Source organism: Meriones unguiculatus, chromosome 12 (assembly GCF_030254825.1).
Source record: "Meriones unguiculatus strain TT.TT164.6M chromosome 12, Bangor_MerUng_6.1, whole genome shotgun sequence".
In the NCBI taxonomy this organism is placed as follows: Eukaryota; Metazoa; Chordata; class Mammalia; order Rodentia; family Muridae; genus Meriones; species Meriones unguiculatus.
In genome coordinates this window covers 59,392,800-59,413,539 of record NC_083360.1, presented here as the reverse complement: position 1 = coordinate 59,413,539, position 20,740 = coordinate 59,392,800, and the positions used below count along the sequence as shown (strand labels likewise).

The window sequence follows — 20,740 nt, the reverse complement described above, 5'->3', positions numbered from 1 at the left end:
TCTATGATTTTCTTGAAAATATTTTCTGAGCCTTGGAGACTGAATATTTTTTTTTTCATCTATTCCTGTTATTCTCAGATTGTGTTCTTGATTTCTTGGATGTTTTGCATAAGGGACTTTTCCATTTTTAGTTTTCTTTGTGAGGTGTGTCAATTTCTGTAATTATACCTTCAGAACCTGAGATTATCTTTTCTATCTCTTGTAGTCTATAGGTGAACCCTATGTTTGTGGTTCCTGATGTCTTCTCTAAGTTCTCCAACACCAGGGTTTTCTCTGTTTGTGTTTTCTTTATTGATTCTAATTCCGTTTTCATATCTTGCACCTATGTCCTTCATCTGATTGACTGTGAATTCCTGTCTGTCCATGATGGCCTCTATTTTTCTGTTCATTCTTTCTTTGTGTGCCTTGAATAATTGCATAATTATAAATTTAAGATGAGTTTCCTGTGTTTCAGCTGTATTAGAATATCCGTTGATTTTTGGAGATTCTGGTGAAGCCATGATTTACTGATTTTTGATGCCTGTATTCTTATGCTAGCTTCTAGCCATCTGGTTGTCTGTAGCCTTGACTGATAATTCCTGGAGCCTGTACTGCAGACTGGATCCACCTGTCTCTGGATTCTGAAGTAGTCTCTGTTGGATTCAATGTCTCTACTGGCTCACTGTTTGTGACCCAGGTATGACAGGTAGCTGGGATACACACTGAAAGATCTTCAAGATTAAAGCTGCCCCAGTGCCCCATCGGCTTTTTTGAGATGGCATACAATGGAATTTGGGTCCAGCACCTGGCTCAACTTCACTGCATTTAATGGCTGTGCTGGGCTCCTTGTTTCTGATCCAAGTGGGCCAAACAGCTTGGGAGCAGGCAGAAATATCTCCAAGCATAAAGCTACTCCAGTGTCTCATAGGCCTCCTCGGAGAGGAAGAAAATGGATTTCACTATATGAAAACGTAAGCAATAAATGAATGGAAGTATATCTGATGTTAATACATACAGAAGTTTAAATAGAGTTTACAGTGTTCTTATGATTGATATATAGTTTCTCATATTAGACTTATGAATGCACATACAAGCGACCAAATATCCTTTTCCCCATGCTGTCCTAGAATATATTAGACACAGTCACATATCCCTATTTTTTGGCAGAAACATCTTCCACTAAGATGCCACTGTAGTTTGATTGATTGTTTAAAACAAAAGTCCCTCCTGTTGTGTTCATCTCTAGAGAATTTTGCATTTGCCACTGTGCATTTCCTACTTTTATAAGACTTATTATTTCCTAAAATATTGTCATTTCCTCATTTATTGAACTCATTATTTATTTTCTGCCTTTTTCCCTTCATATAAACTCAAGAGTATAAATCTCTCAAAGGATTGATATTTTCTTCATGATCTTGAAAATAACTAAGAACATAGCAATTTTCCAAAGACGGTTTTTTAAAGATCAAATATCAGAAGTTAGATATTAATAAAAATTTTGTGCTGTATGAAAATTTAGGATAATATTTATTAAATGTATTTTAGTGAGCAAATATTTTCCATTTAAAGTATATCATAAATAGAAAAATAAATTTTCTTACACATCAGAGTCAATTTACTTAATTTTAATACTTTAAAGATTATAAACATCAATTTTCTATATTTAGCATATAAAAATCTGAATAATAATCACCAAATTATTTTACTATTTCTTATTTATTTTATTTCATAAATGTCCTCTAATCATATGCCTTTAAAATTCTGTGATGACAAATTCACCTATTTAAAAATAAAAACATCCTTTTTTGTATGTTTTTCCTTTTCCCCCTTTTAAATTTATGTTTTTATTAATTACAATTTTTTCATTTTGTATCCCAGATGTAGCTGCTCCCTTGTTCCCTCCCAACCCCCCCTCACTGAAAAGGGAGGTCCTCCTCTCCTTCCACCTGACCATAGTGTATCAGTTCTCATCAGGAGTGGCTGCATTGTCTTCATCTGTGTCCTGGTAAGGCTGCTCCCCCATTAGGGGGAGGGAAGAAGATTATTTTGTTGTTGTTGTTGTTGCTTACACATCTTCACAGCTTGAATTTGGCATATAAGCCACATTGCAGGGTGAGCTTTCATTATTCAGTCTCTATTCAAGTGCTACAACATGGTCTGCAAAAATGGAATGTCTCAGAATTGTTCTGGTCTTATGAACACCTATGTGAAGCTCTTGCTATTATCCAGAGCTGCAACAGGAGCACATTGAAACTTCTAGAATGCTGTAGCAACTAAGGTGGGGGGGGGGCAAGAATACAGAGGAGTAAAATTAGAGAATGAAATTCTGAAAACAGAGTTTGTTTCTGTTTTACTTTGTATGTTAGACTGGAAGAGATAGAGACATTCCAGCCATCCAGCCATGCAACTTATAATAAAGATTGTTTGGTAAAGGTATAGATTTGTAGATACAAATAAATGGGACTGTTTTCTTTTTATCAGAGTGGGTGGATTTGAAGAATTAATAGATAGTGAGAAAGGAAGAAAAGCAAAGGAAAGGGAGATATGGGGAAATGAATACATATTCAGTAGTTTCCTGAAAATGCTTGTATAAAAATTGTACTTTTAGAAAATTTAGGAGTGGGATGATAATAGTGATATTAGTTTACAAATTATCACAGTCATAATGGGACAAAAATTGACGTTAAGACTTGTTCCAGTTACTTAGAGACTGAATGCCCAGGATTTCACTGTTGTGATATTCATTTGAATGAGGAATACAAAACTCAACAATCAAGTCAGATGGAATGAAAACTGAAGAACTCTTGAGATAAAACAGAAAATTAGAGTGCACAAACCAGGTAAAGAGGAAACTGAGAATGTAAAGGTAAAAAAAATGAAGACCAAAAGAAGTAAAAAGGTGAGGACAAGAGAAAAATTCATACTAAAAATGTGTGATATGAGTAAGAGGAGTTTATAATTTTTATCCTTCCTGACACATAATCTGTTTGTATCATATCATGCAAACCTTTGTATATGCATATTTGTAAACATAGAGCTTTAGATATACTCTCACTGCTTTACTTTTACTCATTGCTTCTCTTCCTACGCTTCTGAATTTTATATTCTGATGTTTATCAAAAAACATTCTTAAAATTGCCATTTTTATTCTAATCTGAATATTTATGATTTTTATTTCATTGTATGCTATTACATTTAGTATTTTATTATAGAAATTACTCCCTTTAAGGTGTTTTTGGTAAAATAAATAAATAAATAAATAAAGGTCAAGAACTCCTGATTTAATTCACACCAGACATTAACTCTTTGTTGAAGAAATTATTATAGTACAAAGAATATTCCTTATCTGCAAGAAAAGAATTACACTTTGAAGCATATTTATGTTCAATTCTCCTCCTTCTCCACTCCCTCCATCTTCCTCCATCCATTTCTCTTTTCCTCCCTCTTCGTTTTTGGCTGATAGATTTTATTTAAAAAACAACAACAACAACAACAACAACAACAAAACTTTTTCATTTTTTTGTGTGTGTTTTTGTGCGTGTGTGAATTTCACATCAATCACCCAAATACCAGGCCCATCCCCCATCATACTGGCCCTCCTACCTAACAGAAAAAGAATCTCATTGTGTGAGCTGTTAAGTGTCATAGTATGTTCCGTAGGATATCTTCTAAATCCTTTTGAACACATTTCTTTGCCTGGAAAGGTCCATTACAATGAGTCCTTGGGCTAGTTTGAGGCCTCTGGTTTCTGTTGTGCTATCAACACTGGAACCCTCACTGGGGAGTCTCTCTGATATGCTGTTGTTTCCCTGTGTCTTGAAATTCGAGTTTGTAGATCAGGCTTTTTCACGCATGTCAGCAGTTCATCACTCTGGTAGATGTTGCAGTTGGGCTAGTCCAAAGCCCTGGATCTGGGCCTGAAAGGTACCTGAGCTGGTCAACCCACTGCCCAGCCAGTTCTCATTTCATCCAGGCCAGCTTATGAGCAACCCCTATTATCAGGGCCATCTCTACCCTGCTTCCAGGTGAGGTGTAGGGCCTACTCTCCCATGTATTACAGTCAGTGAGGGACATGGACAATTATGCCACTTTGATGACTCCAGCTAGCTTTCCTGCCTGCCATAGATGCTGAGAAATGAGGGAGGAGAGAAAGGTGTCTCTCTATGTTGTCTATGCAACTGCCCTGGCTGATAGAATTGAAGTGGTTCCATATTTTTTTTCTTGTTATTATGGCAGAATAAATCAATGGGATTGAATTGAGAATACTGTATGTTTCTTACTTCTATCATTTCATACTTTATGAACCTCTCCAATCTATTACTAATGATATAAGGATGTGAACAGCAGTTTAAGTGATGACAATGTCCCATTTATAACCATGAGTTCTTCAAAAATCATAAAGAAAGCACAGACACACACACACACACACACATGGAAGGAAAGCACATTCCATTTTCATTTCAGCATGGATGAGTCAGTGACAGAAATAAGTAGCCTCCATCTTTCTTTCAGAAGATTGCCCTCATACTTGACCAGTCCCACTGGGTCAAATGTGAAGCTAATCTCATGACACATCTTGGGTTTCAGATGATTCAAACAGAGGCAATCAATAAAGCTGTAATGAAAGTTGAATGAAAGGGCACTTGGAACATCCTATATAATTGATTTTCAAACTGATTTAAAACTCTGTGTTCTGTCCTTTTGAAAACACATAGCCATAAAAAAAGTGTTCCATTAACACTAAGCATTTTAATTGGCAGTATATTTTCATGCCACATGGAGCTGATGATTTTGTTATGGCTATGACATAGGATAGAGAAGAAAAAAATATTATTATTTGTCTAGAGAGTAATAGAGCAAAATAAATAAAGACACAGACTCTGGACTGGCACCAATAGCTTCCCAAGGTCCATAATAGCTTAAACTATTATCAATTTCCCTGCTATTAGAAGACATTACTATAAATTAATAACTGTGTAACCTTGAAAATCAGTGAAGTGACAAAAGAAAATCGGAGTCTACATCATTTTCACCATTTTGTTAATTTAGGACAAGATTATTATAAAAGGTAGCTCATGTAAGTGAAAGGTGATGATAAAAATGTGTGTGGGTAAGAAACAGAATATCACAATTTAAATTACTTCCAACAGAATTCATTTATATGCTTATTAGGAAGTAAATGCAATGGTAATATTGCATTTCAAATGCTTTAAAAACACTGTCAGTATTTTATAATATTTACCTTTGAACTTTACAGATCATAGTAGATTCATTCTATCACAATATAAATAAGATGAGTTTTCAGTTTTCAGACTCATCATAGGATCTTTTGAGAGCAATATAATTTTATGCTATCTCTCTGAATGGCTATCTGTTTGAATTCAAGATATTCATAATGAGGAGACCTTACAAGGAGGTTGACAGGGATAGTGGGGAGGTGAAAGATTGTGGGGAGAATAACCACAATGTATTACATACACACATGAAATGATAAAAAAACAAGTTTAACATAAAGACATATTTCATTATGATATTATATTTATTATTTTATAATTTATTCAATTTATATAACAGTGGTAGCTCCCTCCCTTATCTCCTCCTGGGCCCACCATCATTCCTTCTTCCTCCCCTAATCTTCTTTCCTAGTCTACTGATAAGGTAAGTCCTTCTCTTTTACTGTCTTTATTTTTTTAAACTATGTTCATAGCAGCTTTATTCTTTTTTTTATATATACAACTTTTTATTTTTATTTTTTGTTATTTTTTAATTTTTAAATAATTTTATACATTCACTTGTATCCCAGCTGTAGCCCACTCCCTCTTTTCCTCCCAATCCTCCCCTCCCTCCCTCATCTCCTCCCTGCCCCCTTCTGAGTCCACTGAAAGGGGGTGTCCTCCTCTCCTTTCGTCTGGCCCTAGCTTACCAGGTATCTTCAGAATGGTTGCAATGTCCTTATCTGTGGCCTAGCAAGGCTGCTCCTCCATCGGGGGGAGAGGAAGCTCATGAGTTCATGTCAGAAACAGTTCCTGTCCCTCTTACTAGGGAACCCACTTGGATACGAGCTACCATGGGCTATGTCTGATTAGGGGTTGTAAGTTATATCCATGCATGGTCCTTGGTTGGATAAACAGTCTCATAGAAGACACATGTGCTCAGATATATTTGGACCTTGTGGGGCTCCCTGTCCCCTCTCAGATATACTAATTCCTCCTTCCTTCATGTGATTCCCTACACTCTCCCAAAGGCTTGGTTATGGGTCTCAACATCTGCTTTGATACATTGCTAGGTAGAGTCTTTCAGGTGCCTTCTGTGGTAGGCTACTGTACTGTTACTTGCTTTCTCCTATTTCCAATGTCCATCACCTTTGTCTTTCTAGATGAGGATCGATCATCTTACTCTCTTACTGTCTTAACCTTGTCAGGTCCCATCAGGACTGCCTGGATCCTCTTCCTCTGTAGGCTAGATCACCTCACCAGGGAGAAGTGATCAAGAAGCATGCAACTGAATTGATGTCAGACAGAAGCAGTATAGTTGGATCTTGAGGTAGCACTATTCCTACTTTTCTGAATTTTAAAATATAGATTTACATTTCTTTTCACAATATTTTATTTCATTTAGGAAATGGCTTAGGGTTGACCATTTAGTGTTAGGTAATTAATTAGTGTGTTCCTTCCTGAATAAGAGTATTTGTATTACTCTCAACATTCTTTATATGGTGTGTGTGTGTGTGTGTGTGTGTGTGTGTGTTGTGCAGAAAACACATATATTATAGTAACTTTCAGGCTGTGATCCATCTACTCCGTCAATGGCTGTCTAACAATAGAAGGACCTAGAATCCAGCAATTGTTCATTCCATGATTCTTGATGTCTCATCTTGTCCTTAATATAGCCAGAATTGTAAAGAAATAGGTTCTAATGCCAGTCAAAGAGTGGACTTACCAGCAACAGTGAGACCAGACAGACAAAAAAGAAAAGTCTTCTGCTTCCTTATTCTTCATATAGGCTGTCAGCAAAGGGTGTGGCTGAGATTCAAGGTTGATCTTCCCACCTCAAAGAATATGAATGAAATATGGGTATTTTATTTTTTAACTTCAAATGTATTAATTAAGAAAATTTCATGGCACTGTGGCAGCTGCTTGGATTTTAGTTAATTCCAGATATAGACAAGCTGAGAACCAAGAACAGCAATTTCTGCTTAAAAGTTGAAATTCCCTCAAACAATATAGACGTTTTTTAGGCTATAATTCAACATCATAATCTTGTCTCATTTTGGCATTTCTCACACAAATTATCAAGCTTTGGGTACTCTTCTGACAGAGAATGCAGTAGAATGTTTTATGGGCCTGTGCCTCTCAAACTTGAGCTGAAATCTTTTACAGCATGGTTTTGTGTATTCATAGATCAGGAATTTGCTTCAAGAATTTAAATAAAAAGACAGGCTGTTCAGGAAGCAAGACATTGAAAAAGTTATTTGGTAATTGTTTCTAGAAAAAAGAATTTGCTAACTAAACATCACAGAAGCCATGAGTCTTAGAGACTACAAAACTGAATATAACATTCTAACTGATAAAACTATTCATGATTTCTTTATGTAAATTAAGTTTAAAAACTTACTAGAAGTAATGTTCATAATATTGGGAATTAATTCCACTTACTAATATATTTATGCTGTTCCAGTTACTCACTGTTGCTTATAATAAAATACCATTATCAAAATTATGGCTTAGAGAAAATAATGAATCTTACCACATCCAAATCATGGTTTATGATTGAATGGACTCAGGTTAGGGACTCAAGTCAGAAATCTAGAGATCATGGAGAATACTGCTGATTGGCTTAATCCCACTATTTTTTTTTTTTTATTATACATTCCAGAACCACCTGCCCAGGGATGGTACTAAAAATAAAATAAAAGATAGAAAAAGGAGATAAAATTGAGCCTTTCAATTATACAGCTTATAAGTAACTCAGAGTTAAGATTAAACAACATTATTTGAACATTACATTTCTTATTTTTTCACTGTTATTTATATATTTATTTATTATGTTTTTCATTTTTTCTGACTTTTTATTTTTTATTTTTAATTTTTTATTAATTACATATTATTCACTTTGTATACCCCCCTGTAGATCCCTCCCTCCTCCCCTCCCAACCCCTTTCTTCCTCCACCTTCTCCACTCATGCCCCTCCCCAAGTCCACTGATAGGGGAGGTCTTCTTCTCCTTCCTTCTGATCCTAGTCTGTTAGGTCTCAACTGGAGTGGCTACATTGTCTTCCTCTTTGGCCTGGTAAGGCTGCTGCCCCCAATCCCCCTCAGGATGAGGTGATCAAAGAGCAGGCTAATCATTCATGTCAGAGACAATCCCTGTCCCCAGTACTATGGAACCCACTTGGAAACTGAACTGCCATGGGCTATCTCTGTGCAGGGGTTCTAGGTTATCTCCATGTATGGTCCTTGGTTGGAGTATCAATCTCAGGAAAGACACCTGTGCTCAGATTTTTTTTTTTTTTTTTTTTTTTTGGTTCTGTTGCTCTTCTTATGGAGCTCCTGTCCTCTCCAGGTCTTACTATTTCCCACTTCTTTACTAAGATTCCCTGCACTCTGCCAAAAGGTTGCCCATAAGTCTCAGTATCTACATTGATAGACTTCAGGGCCGAGATTTTTCAGAGGTCCTCTGTGTCAGACTCCTGACTTGTTCCCTCTTTTCTCCTTCTTCTGATGTCCAGCCTCTTTGCCTTTCTGGATAGGAATTGAGCATTTTAGCAAGAGTCTTCCCTCTTGATTAGTTTCTTTAGGTACAAAGATTTTAGTAGGTTTATCCTATATTATATGTCTATATGAGCGAGTATATACCATGTGTGTCTTTCTCCTTCTGGGATACCTCACTCAGAATGATCTTTTCCAGTTCCCAACATTTACCTGCAAATTTCATGATTTCCTTGTTTTTTATTGCTGAGTAATATTCCATTGTGTAGATATACCACAATTTCTGTATCCTTTCCTCAGTTGAGGGGCATCTAGGTTGTTTCAAGCTTCTAGCTATTAAAAATAAAGCTACTACAAACATGGTTGAGCAAATGTCCTTATTGTGTACTTGAGCCTATTTTGGATATATGCATAGGAGTGGTATAGCTGGATCTTGAGGAAGCATTATTTCTACTTGTCTGAGAAAGTGCCAGGTGATTTGCAGAGTGGTTGTAGAAGTTTACATTCCCACCAGCAGTGGAGGAGGGTTCCCCTTTCTCCACAACCTCTCCATCATGGATTGTCACTTGAGGTTTTGATCTTGGCCATTGTGATGGGTGTAAGGTGAAATCTCAGGGTCGTTTTGATTTGCATTTCCCTGATGGCTAATGACCTTGGGAATTTCTTTAAGTGTTTCTCTGACATTTGCTATTCCTCTATCGAGAATTCTCTGCTTAGCTCTGTTCCTCATTTTTTAATTGGATTACTTGATTTGTTGCTTTTCAACTTCTTTAGTTTTTTATATATACTGGATATCATCCTTCTGTCAGATAAGTGTTGGTGAAGATTCTTTCCCAATCTGTAGGCAGTCATTTTCTTTTGATGATGGCATCCTATGCTTTACAGAAGCTTTTCAATTTCATGACATTCCATTTATTGATTGTTGTTTTAGATCCTATGCTGTTGGTGTTCTGTTCAGAAAGTTGTCTCCTGTACCAATGAGTTATAGGGTCTTCCCCACTTTTTCTTCTAACTGATTTAATGTGTCTGGTTTTATGTTGAGGTCTTTGATACACTTGGACTTTAGCTTTGTGCAGGGTGATAAGTATGGATCTATTTGTATTTTTCTACATGTAGACATCCAGTTAGACCAGCACCATTTGTTGAAGATGCTATCTTTTTTCCATTGTATGGTTTTGGCACTTTGTCAAAGATCAGGTGTCCATAAGTGTGTGGATTTATGTCAGCGTCGTCTATTTGCTTGCATTGATTTACCAGTCAGTTTCTACACCAGTACCATGCAGTTTTTATTACTGTTGCTCTATAGTACACCATGAAATCAGGGATGGAGATACCTCCAGAAGATCTTTTATTGTAGAGGATTGTTTTAGCAATTCTGGGTTTCTTGATATTCCATATGAAGTTGAGAATTTTTTGTTCAAGGTCTGTAAGAATTGTGTTGGTAATTTGATGGAATTGCATTGAATCTGTAGAATGGTTTTGGTAAGATGGCCATTTTTACTATGTTAATCCTACCAAGCCAGGAGCATGGTAGATCTTTCCATCTTCTGATATATTCTTCTAGTTCTTTCTTCAGAGACTTGAAATTTTTTCATACAAGTCTTTGACTTGCTTGGTGAGGGTTACACCAAGGTACTTTATGTCTTTTGTGGCTATTGTGAATGGTGTTGTTTCCTCAATTTCTTTGAGTCACCAAGGTGACTGTGGCTTCATGGAATGAGTTTGGCAGTGTTCCTTCTGTTTCTATTTTTTGGAATAGTTTGAAGAGAACTGGAATTAGCTCTTCTTTGAAGGTCTGGTAGAATTCTGCACTGAAACTATCTGGTCCTGGGCTTTTTTAGATGGGAGACTTTTGATGACCTATTTCTTTGGGGGATATAGGACTATTTAATTGATTTACCTGGTTTTGTTTCAGATTTGGTAAGAGGAATCTATCAAGAAAATTGTCCATTTCATTTAGATTTTCAAATTTTGTGTCATATAGACTTTTGAAGTAAGTCCTAATGATTGTTTGGATTTCCTCAGGGTCTGTTGTTATGTCCCTCTTTTCATTTCTGTTTTTGTTGATTTGGATAGTGTCTCTTTGCTGTTTAATTAGTTTGGCTAAGGGTTTGTCTATGTTGTTGATTTTCTCAAAGAACCAGCTCTTGGTTTCATTGATTCTTTGAATTGTTTTATTTGTTTCTAATTGATTGATTTCAGCCCTGGTTTGTTATTTCCAGTTATCTGCTCCTTTTTGGTGTGTCTGCTTCTTTTTTTTCTAGGGCTTTTAGGTGAACCATTAAGTCGCTGGCATGAGAGTTTTCGAATTTCTTCTTGGCACTTAGTGCTATCAACTTTTCTCTTATCACTGCTTTCACTGTGTCCCTTATGTTTGGGTATGTTGTGCCTTCATTTTCAGTGAATTCTAGGAATACTTTGATTTCTTTCTTTATTTCTTCTCTGACCCAACTGTCATTGAGTAGCAAGTTGCTCAGTTTCCATGTGTGTGTAGGCTTTTTGTTATTTCTGTTGTCATTGAGATTCAGTTTTAGTCCATGGTGGTCAGATAGGATACAAGGAATTATTTCAATCTTTTTGTACCTGTTGAGACTTGTTTTGTGACCAACTGTATGGTCTATTTTGGAGAAGGTTCCTTGAGGTGCTGAGAAGACGGTAAATTCTTTTGTGTTTGGGTGAAAAGTTCTGTAGACATCTGTTAGGTCCATTTGATTCATGACCTCTGTTAGAGTCATTGTTTGTTTGTTTAACTTCTAGTTTGTTGACCTTTCCTTTGTTGAGAGTGGGGTGTTGAAGTCTCCCACTATTAATATGTGAGGATCTATGTGTGGTTTCAGTTTTATTAATGTTTCTTTTACAAATGTGTGTGCAGTTGTGTTTGGGGCATATATGTTCAGAATTGTGGTGTCTTCTTGGTGGAATTTTCCATTGATGAGTATAAAATGACCTTCCCCATTTCTTTTGACTAATTTTGGTTGAAAGTCTATTTTATTAGATGTTATAATGGCTACTCCTGCTTGCTTCTTGGGTCCATTTGCTTGGAAAATTGTCTTCCAGCCCTTTACTGTCAGGTAATGTCTATCTTTGTGACTTATTTGTGTTTCTTATATGCAACAGATTGTTGGGTCTTGTTTATGTATCCATTCTGTTAGTCTGTGTCTTTTTATTGGAGAGTTGATTCCATTGATGTTAAAGGAGATTAATTACCAGTGGCCGTTAGATGCTTTGAATTTGCTGTTGGCTATGGTAGTGTGTTTGTGTGTTTGGCCACTTTTGGTTTTGCTGTAGTGAGGTTTTTTATTTCCTCTGTTTTCCTGTAGTTAGTTTTCCTGGGTTCTATTTTTCCTTCTAGTATCTTCTGTAATGCTGGATTTGTGAGTAGGTATTGTTGAATTTTTTTTTTTTTGTCACTGAATGTCTTATTTTCTCTGTCTATGATGACTGAGAGTTTTGTGGGGTATAGTCTGGGCTGACATCTATGTTCTCGTAGGGTCTGCATGATATCCATCCAGGCCCTTCTGGCTTTCATAGTCTCTGTTGAAAATTCAGGTGTGTTTCTAATGGGTTTGCCACTATATGTTACTTGGCCTTTTTCCCTTGCAGCTTTTATTATTTTTTTCTTTGTTCTGTATACTTACTGTTTTGATTATTATGTAGCAGGAGGATTTTCTTTTCTAGTCTAATTTATTAGGTGATCTGTAGGCCTCTTGTTATCTTATAGGCCTCTCCTTTAAGATGAGGAAATTTTCTTCTATGATTTTGTTGAACATATTTTGTGGGCCTTGGAGCAGGGAATCTTCTTTTTCCTCTACTCCTATTGTTCTTAGGTTTTGTCTTTTCATATTGTCTTGAATTTCTTGGATGGTCTGTTTCAGCAATTTTTTGGATTTAACATTTTCTTTGATGGATACATCAATTTTCTTCCATTGTATCTTCTATACCTGAGATTCTTTCTTCCATCTCTTGTAGTCTGTTGGTTATGCTTACCTCTGTAGTTCCTGTTTTCTTCCCTAAATTCTTCCTCTCCATAATTTCCTCCATTTGTGTTTTCTTTAATTTTTCCACTTCTATCTTCAGATCTTGAGTTGTTTTATTTCCTTTACTTGTCTGATTGTATTTTCCTGTTTTTCTTTTAGTTCCTTCAACTTTGTTTGTTTTATTTCTTTCAGTGATTTAATTATTTCTTCTCTGAAGGCCACAAACTGTTTCGCTGCATCTTCCCATATTTCTTCACAGATGGCCATAATCTGCTTGTCTTTAACTTCCTCCATTTATTTATAGATATCCATGATCTGTTTGATTTTATCTTCCCCTAATTCTTTACGTATTTTATTTGTTTCCTCTATTATCCTCTTCATCAACATAGATGTAAGGTCATCTTCTTGATTTTCTATTATGCTGCGTTGTCCAGGGCTGTTAGCCCCTGGATGGCTGGGTTCTGGAGATGCCATATTACTCTGTCTTTTGTTGGTTGAGCTTTTACACTGACCTCTAGCCATTGGGCTGTTTTAGGTGTTGGATGTTAGTTTCTGGTGCTTCTTGGAATCCTGAGGCAGGGAGAATCCCCTTGGCAGGAAGAAGATTTTCCTGAAGGAGGCCTCCTCTGCTTTTTGGATATGGTCACTCTATGGCCAGTGTTTCTCAGGAATTGCCACTGCTCACCTCAGGCGTATAGACCTGAAAAGTAGCTGTGGTCTTTGTTAGTCAGGGGGGCTCTCCTCTCACCTGTAGAAGTCCTCAAGACAGCTGCCCTTCTGCTGGGTTTCTTGTTCTGAATTTAGTGAGCTGCTATTGTTAAACTCTTTTCCAGGTACAGCCCTCTTGAAGAACCTGCTTATTCCCTTGCTGTGGGGTTTTCTCCCAATAGGGAAACTCAGTCTGGTACCCTGGGGCACACAGTTCTGTCTGGGGACGGAAGAAGAGCACCTAGAAAGTCTCTGGGCCAGAGGCTGAGTGCTCCACTCTGGGGGAGAAGATTGTGCACCCAAGATTGAGATGTCAGCTGGGGGCGCTGCTCTGGTCTGGAGGCTATGCACTCTTCTGTAGGCTGGCAACCGAGGGCTCCACTCTGGTCTGGAGGCTGGGCGCCTCACTCTGGGTCGGAAGCTGTGTGTCCCTGTCTGAGATGGCGGATGAGGGCACCACTCTGATCCAGAGGCTGTGCACCCCAGTCTGGAATGGAGGTTGCGGGCGCTGCTCTGGTCTGCAGGCTCTGTGCTCTGATCAGGGCTGGCAGTATGTGTCCTCTTCTAGTCCAGAGGCTGTGCATGCCTCTCTGGGTTGGCAACTAAGGGCTCTGCTCTGGGTCAGATGCTTGGCGCCTCTCTCTGGGCTAGAGGCTGTGCCCCCTGGTCTGAGATGGTGGCTGGGGTTGCCAATCTGGGCCCAAGGCTGTGCGTGGAGATCTGGGCTGGCAGCTATGGGCCCAGCTTTGGGTCAGAGGCTAAGCACTCCACTCTGGGCCGGCAATTGAGGTCTCGGCTCTGGTCCAGAGGCTGAGCACCTCACTCTGGGCCAGAGGCTGTGTGTCCCGGTCCTGGATGGGGGTTGGGGGTGCTGCAGGAGCCTGTGTGTGCCGATCTCAGGATGCAGATGCGTCTGCAGGTCCCCAGGACCTTTACCAGGTATTGACTGGGTGACGTGAGGTCGGTCCCAATTAATTTCCACATCTTAGGCTTTCCTCTCACCTGGCAATCACAAACACTGGTGTTTTAGGTCCCTAAGTTCAGACTCCTGGTGGCTGTGCCAACACTGCTGTCCTGCTCCTCAGATACAGTGTCCTTCCGGCACCGCCATCTTGTCACTCCCTCCTACCTTACTTATTTTTAATAGGTGACTTTCTTCCTAAAATATTGTAAATGATTCAATTAAAGCACATTATTATTTATCAAGTATTATATGTCTAATATCCATTTATAAGTGTGTATATACCATGTGTGTCTTTCTGTTTCTAGGATACCTCACTCAGGATGATCTTTTATAGATCCCACCATTTGTCTGAAAATTTCATGATTTCCTTTTTTAATTGCTCATGTAAATGCACTACAATTTCTGTATCCATTCCTCAAATGAGGGGCATCTGGGTTGTTTCCAGATTCTAGCTATTACAAATAAAACTGCTAAGAACGTGTTTGAACAAATTTCCTTGTTGTGTACTTGAGAGTATTTTGGTTATGTGCCTAGGAGTGCTGTAGCTGGATCTTGAGGAAGCACTATTCCTGATTGTCTGAGAAAGCACCAGATTGATTTCCAAAGTAGTTGTACAAGTTTACATTCCCACCAGCAATGGAGGTAGGTTCCCTTTTTTCCACATCCTCTCCAGCATGCATTGTCACTTGAGTGTTTGATCTTAGCCATTCTAATGGGTGTAAGGTGAAATCTCAGGGTTGTTTTGATTTGCATTTCCCTGATGACTAAGGGCATTGAGCATTTCTTTAGGTGTTTCTCTGCCATCCTGAGAATTCTCTGTTTAGCTCTGTACCATTTTTTAAATTGGATTATATATTTCTTGCTTTTTAACTTCTTGTGTTATTTATATATTCTGGATATTAAACCTTTGTCAGATATAGGTTTGGTGAAGATCCTTTCCCAATCTGTGGACTGCCATTTAGTTCTGAGGACAGTGTCCTTTGCTTTACAGAAGCTTTTCAGTTTCCTCAGGTCCCATTTATTAATTGTTGATCTTAGAGCTTGTGCTGTTGGTGTTCTGTTCAGAAAGATGTCTCCTATACCAATGAGTTCTAGGCTTTTCCCCACTTTTTCTTCTAACCAATTTAGTGTGTCTGGTTTTATGTTGAGGTTGATAAACATACTAAAATCTGTATACCTAAAGAAGCTAAACCAGAAGGAGGACCCTGGAAAGATGATCAATCCTCCCTCAGAAAGACAAATGGGATGGACATTGGAAGAAGGGAAAACAGGAAACAGGACAGGAGCCTACCACAGAGGGCCTCTGAAAGACTCTACCTAACAGTGTATCAAAGCAGATGCTGAGACTCATAACCAAACTTTGGGCAGAGTGCAAGAAATCTTATGAAAGAAGGGGGAGATAGTAAGACCTAGGGAGGACAGGAGTTCTACAAGGAGAGAAACAGAACCAAAAATTCTGGTCACAGGGGTCTTTTATGAGACTGATACTCCAACAAAGGACCATTCATGAATATAATCTAGAACCCCTGCTCAGATGTAGCCCATGGCACCTCAGTATCCAAGTGGGTACACTAGTAAGGAGAACAGGCACTGTCTCTAACATGAACTCAGTGACTGGCTCTTTGATCACCTATCCCTGAAGGGGGAACAGCCTTGACAGGCCACAGAGGAAGACAATGCAACCAGTCCTGATCAGACCTGATAATCTAGGGTCAGGTGGGAGTAGGATCTCCTTTTTCAGTGGACTTGGAGAGGGGCATAGAAGGAGAAGATGGAGAGAAGGTGGGAGGAAGCTACAGCTGGGATACAAAATGAAAAAAAAAAACTCTACTTAATATAAAAAATAAAAATTTAATTAAAATCAAACAAAAAATATTTAACAAGTATTTGAAGTTAGTGTAAAATGTAGTTTTTTGGTTTTTGGTTTTTTTTATGTATTTCAGGACCCAAACCATCACATGTCCCAGTCACTCATTATGATGAGTGTAATTTTGTAAAATAAACCTAGTTTTCTCTGAATTTGTTTTTAAACTGTTTTTTCATCATTTAAAACTGTAAATATTATGCTATATATTTTGATTAAAATCAATCCTCATTCTCTTATTCAACTTCACCAGGACACCAATAAATGTCCCCATCCCTACTTTAGGCCATTTTTTTTAAACTTTCTGAATTCAGATAGTACTACTATAAGTACACATTTAGTAGAGTATGGTTTTGTCTTTTAGTTTCATATCAATTTTGAACAAACAAGAGTATTTTAAAAAGAGGAACTGTCAATTGAGAAGTTTTCTTCACTACATTTGTAGGCACATCAGTAGTTCATTTTCTTGATTTACTATTGATATGCCTTGGCCAGATTACTGGGGCTGTACTACCAATGGGTGGGTGCTTCTGGGTAGCATAAAATATAGAATGAGCAAGACATGTAAAGCCAGCCAGTGAATACCACTCCCTTTCGGCTCCTGTTTCAGTTTCTGCCTTCACATAGTTGCTTTCTGGTACCTGATTTGAGTTCCTGCCCTAACTTCCTTAGATGATGGAATTTGATGTGGAAATACAAGTCAAATAAATTCTCTCTGCTGAAGAACCATGCTGTTGGAGGTTGCAGTCTTCCTTGTCCAGATAGCCTTTTTAAGATTGCTGGGTGGAGTCCTCCCCAGATGGTAGATGCAGGTCCTCCTACTCTTTGCCTGACTTTATCTGAAGTGTGTTTTTAAACATAGATGGCTGTGATCATATCTGGTATATTTCTATTGTCACAGTTTCCTTCTAGTACCCCTCTCCCTGTGCCTATATGATAATTATGTACTGTGTTCCTGTTTATATGATAGGACAGTGCTACCAAATGCAAATAAAGCATCCCTGGAATCCCTAGCCTTAACCAGTTATATACATGTATCCTCTGCACCCCCTCACCCACTCCCCACGTACTAAATAGCCTTTTATTTTCACCCAGAATTAACTTGAGCTATCTCACTGAAGTGGTTCTTGGAGGTCATTCTGTCACATTGAGGACCCCAAGAATGAGGGAGAGCCACATCTCTCCTCTCCAAATTAATTTTGATCAGTGCCATCAAAGCATTTGAAACAAGAAGACATATAGCTCACAAGAATTTTATGGTAATACAATGTATGCGTGACTGTTATTACTTTATGGACATTTTCAACATTACATTAGGAAAACTGTATTTAGTATTTATTAGCATGGTGACAGAAATTAAGGAAAAATTTGTTCTTTGCTATTTTTAAACTTGAGTGATGATTTTGTGTTGATCTGGAATAAGTGAATAAATGCTCGTACCTTCACCCAGGTAAGCACAGTGAACTAAAAGCTCATCACAAGAAGATTAAAGTGATAGTGTCTGATGAAAGAACATAAGAAAATTAGCAGCAGAGAAGAGATGGGTGTGTGCAGATTTGTTTACATTCTCATTTGTTTTTATTTGAAACAAAAGCTTATGGCAAGCAGCCAAATGTGACATATAATATAAAAATAAATTATGATATATAAAAATTTAGAAGTAGCTCTAGGTTGTTTCAGGTAAACACATTGAAGGCAGTCACAGATGAAGTATAACTGAGAATATTAGAATATCTGACTGCAGTATGGGTATGACTAGGCATCACCCCTCTACTAATATACTGCTTGAAACACCCCTACAATTCAGTGTTCACCTCTTCAGAACTAGAATTTCTTCCTTTTTGATTCCCTCCTATATCAGTGCAAAAAATATTAGTAATTTATCATGTCATTTGACATTTTCTCTTTTTCATAATTCATTAAAGTTAATCAAATAAAATATTTCTACTATGTTATTTTTAAAGCAGAATGTTCTTTGTAAAAATAGTATTTCCAGTGATCACATGATAACGGTTTTCAATATCTGCCTTCAGTACTTGATTTAAAATGGGTAGAAGTCAAGGTGGAAGTCTGCAGAACTGTGGTTGATCTATAAAACAGCATGAAGTAGATCAGAAGTAATACACAGATTAAATCAGCTTCTTCAGTCACTGGAGGACCACTATTGTGGGTCCCAAACTCTGCTAACTAGTCACAGTTAGTTTGTCTTTACCATTTATTTTTTGAAAAGTATGTGTTGTGTATTCTTCTGGAATTAACCATGCTTGGTCATCTGAGGGGAAGGAATCATTTGAACCTGCCACAGATGTCAGAAACTTGGATAGTCCTTCTTATTTCCCTTCAGCCTTACAATTGTAATTTTAATGTTACTGTCTAACATAAATTTCCTCATCCCATGATTTTAGAAGACATGAAAGATTACACAGTAGTTTCAACAATGTTGTCTTCAACAGGAATTTATTTAAGATAAATTGTAAGACACTACTAGCATAAAAATTAAATAACACAAGTTGGTATGTGCACCTAGGAGATGAAACCTTCCAAAAGTCATTTATTCTGTTAGACTATACCATTCTGTAACTTCTGTAAGAAAATTAAACATAGTCATTTGGTTCCATTTATGGACAACCTCATCTGGGTCCATTTCAGGAAAGCAGTGGGAAAAATTTTATTCTTAGGGAGTGATTGAAGATTTTATGAGTAATCTTGAAAGAAAGAGGACAAAGATTGGGTATAAAGACAAATATTTGTCATTCATCTCCTTATTAATCTTTGTAACATAACTTTCTGGGAAGAAATTGATAATTATAGGCTCATCAAAGGATCATTGTTTATTAGACAGGATTTTCTATAGTAAAAAAAATCCCATTAGATAATATATAAAATCACATGGTAACATTTGAGAAAAGCTTATATAATCAAAATAAGAAGAGTACCATAATGACTATATGCAAACTAAAAATTCAAGAAAACCAATTGCTAGTGAGTTCAAGAGTCTGGAAGCAACAGGACAAGATAACTAAAGCTAGAGTCATAGCCTAGGTTATGTTGCTAGGCGAGTGGTGATATTAGACCCAATTCAAAGGATGAAGAGCTAAGTATGATGTCCACACACAAAAATAATAGTCAGGAATATACTGGTGGAATGAGACTTTTCTTCAAGTGACAAAATATGTATAATAACCAATTTAAATTATAAATGATTGATTATGGCTTATGGTTTCAGAAATTTTGTTGATCCTGGGCACATGATAAAACAGAGCATCATGACAAGGTCATGTCGGCATGTTATATCAAAAACAAAGATGACACATGCATGCCTTCCCACAATGTCAGAATGCATTAAATGATAATAAAACAACAAGCTATGCCAAATTTGTTGGCATTGACTCACTACATACTATTGATTTCACTCAGTAATGATGGCCATTGACAAGCATATTTTATTTCAATAGTACTTGCTAATATTAACTCTTATATCATTCACTGTATATTAAACAATGTTTGGAATAACACACACACAATTACAGAATGGTTATGAAAGCATTAAAAATGCTATCAAATTCAAAAAAGACACACAGAAGGCAAGGCTAGAGATCCTGGAAATACACAAGGAGGATGGGTACTTGTAGTTATTAGTATAACAAATCTAAGTCATTAAACTGACATCAAGAAAATCATGCCGCCCAAGGGAGATTTCAGAAGAACCACAGTGGGTCCTGATAGCGGCAAGATGGTGCTGATCTCAAACTCGGGTCACAGAGTCAAGGTCTTATAATTCATTTATCCAGTGGTAGGTACATTGGGTGGTATGATGATGGGGCAGCTTAGTAGACTGCTCCAAACGAATTTTCCATAATATAAATGAGGATGTTGTATAATCTGGTGGTGGTGTTCCGTAATTACTTTGGTCTGATTTTCGTGAGGTGGGTTTGATAGGTTCATAATATTTATATATTCTGGATTAAATTTAATGAGTTTATATGTAATAATTTTGATTGGTGTAAATCAATTATCAGTCTGTGCCTTGTGGTTGTTGCTGGGAAGATGGTGTTTAGTTACGCAACTAAGATGCAAAGTCATTCTGCTTCAACATTTTCATGCAAATAGAGAAAACTGATGTTTTATAAACTGGAATTACAAGGGTAAGCCATAGCATGAAAAGCTGTTATTTTATGCACTATGAAATAACTTGCAAGAGGGCATATATTCAATCACCAAGCAAAGTGAATGCTTGGAGTAGAAAGGATTCCACTACTGGTGAATAAGAGGTGCAGAGAGAAAAACAAAACAAAACAAAACAAAACCAAAAAACAAACAAATAACGACAATAAAACCTGGGAATTGATTATAAGCTTGAGGGACATGCCCACACTAAGCTATTTCCTCTTTGAAAAAGATTTCAACCATATCCAAAACTGCACTACAATTAGAGAACAATTAATTCAGCACAATAGCACATGGCAAGAATTTCATAGCTAACTTGTGTCACTTCCTAGAGGAGAATGAAGCATTTACAAACAGAGAATGAAGAACATTT

The 20,740-nt window shown here is 37.3% G+C and overlaps 1 long non-coding RNA gene across 1 annotated transcript in view; it reads left to right on the top strand.

The window, feature by feature from the left end:
* The window catches only part of LOC132646739 (uncharacterized), a 198,886-nt gene extending 195,882 nt beyond the window's left edge, over window positions 1-3,004 (top strand). The window contains exons 3-4 of the long non-coding RNA XR_009584990.1: window positions 1,858-1,984; window positions 2,679-3,004. This is a non-coding gene — a long non-coding RNA (uncharacterized LOC132646739). The remainder of the gene's footprint in view (window positions 1-1,857; window positions 1,985-2,678) is intronic.
* Window positions 3,005-20,740: the final 17,736 nt, after the last annotated feature.